The sequence below is a fragment of the Myotis brandtii genome, unplaced genomic scaffold, assembly GCF_000412655.1.
Source record: "Myotis brandtii unplaced genomic scaffold, ASM41265v1 scaffold443, whole genome shotgun sequence".
Classification (NCBI taxonomy): domain Eukaryota; kingdom Metazoa; phylum Chordata; class Mammalia; order Chiroptera; family Vespertilionidae; genus Myotis; species Myotis brandtii.
The window spans coordinates 1,217,002-1,222,405 of NW_005366952.1; the positions used below are offsets into that span (position 1 = coordinate 1,217,002).

The 5,404-nt window shown below is 45.3% G+C and overlaps 1 pseudogene; it reads right to left on the reverse strand.

Moving 5' to 3' along the window:
* Positions 1–3,888: 3,888 nt before the first annotated feature.
* LOC106727538 lies at positions 3,889–4,532 on the reverse strand (annotated as a pseudogene).
* Between the last annotated feature and the right edge of the window lie 872 nt (positions 4,533–5,404).

Consider the following 5,404-nt stretch of genomic DNA (forward strand, 5'->3'; position numbering starts at 1 on the left):
CCTCTGACCAGGAAAGTGGAACCAACTATGACCTCCCACCCTCCGCAAGAGACTGTGACTAAGACAGCACCGTGATTGACCCTTTATAAACACCACAGACTCTCTAACCCAGCCGTGGGCAAACTACGGCCCTCGGGCCGGATCCGGCCCGTTTGAAATGAATAAAACTAAAAAAAAAAAAAAAAAGACCGTACCCTTTTATGTAATGATGTTTACTTTGAATTTATATTAGTTCACACAAACACTCCATCCATGCTTTTGTTCCGGCCCTCGGGTCCAGTTTAAGAACCCATTGTGGCCCTCGAGTCAAAAAGTTTGCCCACCCCTGCTCTAACCCCTTTGTGACAACCAGCCACTAACTGAAGAAGTGTAGCTTTTGTAACTGGGAGACTTCTGTTAAATAAATGTTTCTCAAGTGCCTTGAGAGTCCCCCAGCCTGGTGAAGTGCACTGCGATCAGAATGAGACCAGGGTCCATGGTAACTCCTCTAAGCTTCTTCACTGAAGAAATGAGCCACATTTTAAGTATATACACTGAATGGCCAGATTATTATGACCACCTGACGTTTGTAGGCAAATTAGCTATAATGTCGCGCTGAAGTTGCTAGAGGACCAAACCATTATAAATAGGGAAGCAGGTTGTTTATCACGACAGTAGAAGTGATTTTTTTCTGAAGATATGGGTAAACAATGCAATTTAATAGCCTTTGAATGTGGGATATGTATATATACACTGAGTGGCCAGATTATTATGACCACCCCATCAGTACTTCGTTGAGCCACCTTTTGCCTTCAATACTGGGGCAATTCTTCTTGGTATTGACTCCATGAGATGTTGAAAGGGGATGCGAGGAATCTGACACCATGCCTGATTAATAGCACTGTCCAGTTCTGTGAGATTGGATGGTTGTGGAACCAGCTGCCTGATGGCTCTTTAAACTTCGTCCCATAAATGCTCAATTGGATTGAGATCTGGTGATTGTGGGGGCCACCTAAGCAAGGTAAAGTCTCCCTCATGTTCTTGAAACCACTCCTGCACAATACGAGCACCGTGGCATGGCGCATTGTCTTGTTGGAAGAAGCCATCTCCATTGGGATACGCCACCAACATGATAGGATGAACTTGATCAGCAACGATACTTAGGTATGTTGTGCTATTCAGACGATGTTCCACACGAATTAAAGGGCCCAAATCATGCCAGGAAAACATGCCCCAAACCATAACACTGCCCCCACCAGCTTGAAGGGTTGTACTCATGCACGTGGGGTGCATGCTTTCATGCTGTTTCCGCCAAATTTTCACTCTGCCATCTGCATGATGCAACTGGAAACATGATTCATCGGACCACATGACTTTTTTCCAGTGCTCGACTGTCCAATCCTCATGTTCCTGTGAGAACTGGAGATGTTTTATATTGGTAACTGCAGACAGCAAAGGTGTTCGAACAGGCCTTCAGCTTCCATATCCCAAAGGATGCAGGGTACGACTAATTTGCCTACAAACATCAGGTGGTCATAACAATCTGGCCACTCAGTGTATATATAGAATATATATTTAAGCATATAACATTGACTTCTTCCCTTAACTTATATGTAGCTCACATGTCAAGGCTAAGTTATATTTCCACATTTTTTCTTCCTATTTACCCACATGCTTACAGTCTTTAACAGCTAGTGGCAAACCAAAAATAAATAATATTTTAACTTAAATAATTCAAAGTAAAAGAGTAGAATTAAAAATGGTTTGTAGGCTTTTGTTTTTAAAATGCATGTTTTGCAGCTCTGAGTTTAAAATGTAGGTGTGCTTTTTCTTCCTGACATGTATTCATGCTGCCCTGGTCCTATAAATAGCTCAGCCCCTCATCTTTAGCTCAGTGCTCAGTCAGCCCATGTGAGGAAAGTACTGTTTTATTAACCTTAGTCCACAGCTTAGATCCAAAAATGCACTTCTTCAACATTACAAAAACATAAGCCGGCCATTGGGACTGACAGTCAATTTAAAAAGCCATGCACTCTTCCAGTCACTCTTCATAGGGTCATTTATGAGCCATAATTAACATGCAATGGCAAGACAGAGGACTCTCCAAACAGGAGAAGTTTAGTGTAGTGCAAAGTGCATGACCTGGAGCCAGACAAACTCCATGACTTCGAGCAGGTATGTTAAATATTCTACCTGTCAGTTTCCTCTTCTATTAAATGGAGAATGTCATGTAGTTTTCAGAAAGGGGCTGTGTACATAAAGGACTGGCCCAGTGCCTAGAATACAGTAGTTGTTCAATAAATAGTAACAGTGATGGTAGCAGTAGCAGTAGTAGTAGTAGTAGAAGTTAATAGTGCTGGGGATGACAGTAGAAGTGGTGATGATATCTCTTTGGTTGTCTTTTTTTTTTTTTTTTGTCTGCCTAACATCCTTTTCCTCCATATTCTGATAATGACACCCTGTTTCCCTTGGGTAACTGCCCCGTAATTCTATGTGGTCCTTGAGGAACTGCCAATCACAGTGCCCAACCCCCCCATCCCGACCACAAGAATGGGATTCTGATCCCAGCCTTTGTAAAGTTTGTTCCCTTTCTCTTGGCTCCATGGATTGGGGGTTGGGGAGGGAGTGTGCAGGGAGGACAAATGAGTGAAGTCTCTCCTCAGGGTTTTCTAGAGAGATGCTGAGAGAGAGAACCTCTCCCTCACCTGGGGTGGCTGGGCTGAGATGATAAAGGCTCAGAGCTGTCTGTGGTCATGCTGCCCTTCACCTCCTGCTCAACAGAAGTGCATCTTGAAACAGGAGAGAATGTGCCCAACACAGGGAGTAGCAAAACAGAAGGGAAGAGAGAGAGAAAATATTTATATCCCTGGATCCAGCCCCACTCCTAGATTTACCAGTTAAATAAGTCAATAAGTTCCCACTTTAGGCTTAAGCTCATTCTAATTGAGTTTCTACCCTTGACATTCAAATATTCCTGCTAATATAAATGTATTTTTTAAACAGAAAGAAAGAAAACGAGGAGGAGGACCAGGAAAGAGCACAGAAACAATCCCCGGAGGCGTCCTCACACATTCATTCCAGCACAGAAAATGGAAGCCAGCAGGTGAAGTGCGCAGCCCCTGAAGTGGCAAAGCTACTGAATCAGGCGACCTCCTGGAGGACACAGAAAGCAACGTGACGTCACTGCAGTCTCTTGCCCACAGCTTGGTCAGTGGAGGGAAGAAGGTAACCCCTGATCTTGTTTCCCTGGCCAGGCTTGTCCCCTGCTCCCCACAAGGTAGGGAGACAGTGGCCAGGTAGGGACCACATTACAGTGCCTCACTGTGAAATATGAAGGAGCTAGCATTCTCTCCATTAAGCCACAGGAGCCATCAAACGTTTTAAGAAGGGACCCTGGCCAGTGTGGCTCAGTGGTTACAGAGTCAGCCTGTGCAACGAAGGGTCTCAGGTTCAATTCCCGGTCAAGGGCAAGTACCTAGATTGCAGGTTTGATCTCCGGCCCTGGTTGGGGTGAGTGCGGAAGGCTAGCAATTGATGTGTCTCTCTCACATCAGTGTCTCTTTCTCTCTCGCTCTCCCACCCCCTTCCACTCTCTCTAAAAAGCAAAGAAAAAATATCCTCAATTAAAAAAAATATTTTAAGTTTTAAGAAAGGTAATTACATGATTTTTTTGCTTTTGTGGGGGGAGGTGAAGAGATCCAAACTTGTTAAGCAAAAGAAATCGAGAATAAGCAAACACCAGAAGTTAACAGCCAAAGGTTCTTCAAAGTTGTGGAGAACAGCAAGAAAGATGGCCGGCCCAACAGTCCAGCGGAGGAACTAGGAGAGCCATGGCATGTAGGGAGGGGCGGGAGAGAAGACTGAAAGTAGATGAGCAGTAAATGAAGGCGCCTAACAGTGAGGCAGGTTCTAGCTCAGGTTCAGCTGCCACACAGTCCCCCCACCACAGTGTGAACCAATCCTGAGCTGCCCTGGTGGGAGGCTTGTTGAAGACGAGGCTGCAGAAGCTGCTGGCAGGAGAGCGGATTCTGGACGAGATGCAGGCTGGCGCATTTCCCCACCAGCTTCACCCTGGAGATGACAGAACTTGTTACCTGTTTCTTCACACACAAGCTATTTTTCCTAGTTTCTTTGGAAAAATCAGAAAGAAAGTCACGTTTTTGAAGTTTAGGGTCATCCTTCAAAATACCAGATATAACTTTGGCAGAAACTTTCATGTTCAAGTTTTCTTTCAGAATGAATCTAACTTTATCTAAAGTTAACTTTTCAGCCATCATCCTCACTGTTAACTGCCTGTTTGAACAAACCAAGTCCTTGACCTTCTGGATATTGTCATCTGTCCGGTGGGTAACTGGACGGCCACTTCGGGCATCATCTCGAACATCTTCCCGCCACCCTTCTTTAAACCGTTTGTGCCGGTCAAAAACTCTGGCCCTCGACATGACTTCTTCCCATAAGCTTCTTTTTAAAAAAGAGTGGGTCTCACTTGGAGACTTGTTCAATTTCACGAAAAATTTTATACTAACCCCTTGTTCTAGATGGCGGTCACTCATTTTGGTAACAAAGGAACGTTAACAGGTCACGATTGTGAGGGGATGACAAAGAGACCAATCTCTATCCAAAGGGACCGACCTCTAACCGGCTGCAAGTGGAATCAGGGCGCTCGCTATTCTTGATCCTCTGGGAGCCTCACCCTGAAAGAGTAACTGCTTCTCTGAGTTTTCACCCCTCAGCTTTCAGTTGAGGCTGGGGAAGCCCGTTCTGAGAAGCGAATGGTGCCAAAGAGTAGCTGCAAATCTGGGGAAAATAAAACCTTCTACAACCCACGTCTGCGTCCAACTCCTGCATGCAGGTCTGCCCAGAATATACAAATCAGTCACCAAGGTCATCCCAATTCTCCGGCCCCTAAAAGTCTATGGCGATTTCTGCAACAGAGGCCTAAGTGGTGGCATCTTAAACAAGCAAGCAGAGAAGCACCAGGGATATAACGAGCAAGCTCGCTTCAGATCCGCAGAATCCCGGGCACGCAGACCTACTGGAGAGGCCTGTGCTCCCCAGCTCTAGGGTCTTGCAATTTTTGCATTTTTTAAAGCTTTCTCTGGCTCAGAATGGTGCCTGGATTGGAGAACGACAAAGCTGGGAGCAGGGAGACCAAAGGAAAGTTTTAGCAATAATCAAGGGAGTGCTTGAACAAAGACAAGCCAGACAGAGAATAGAGAACATATATCTAGCAGGTCAAGTCTGCACTTAGTGATTGGCTGTGTGGGCTGAGGTTGGGGTGTGGAGGCAGGAAGAAGGAAGGAACCCAGGTCATACAGTTACCCCGGACTTCAGGAATCTAGAAAGAAGTCTGCAGCTGTGCACAGGGAAAAGGAAGGCGTTCACATTGGAACATATTCTCTTCTCAGAGGTTTTAATCAACTTG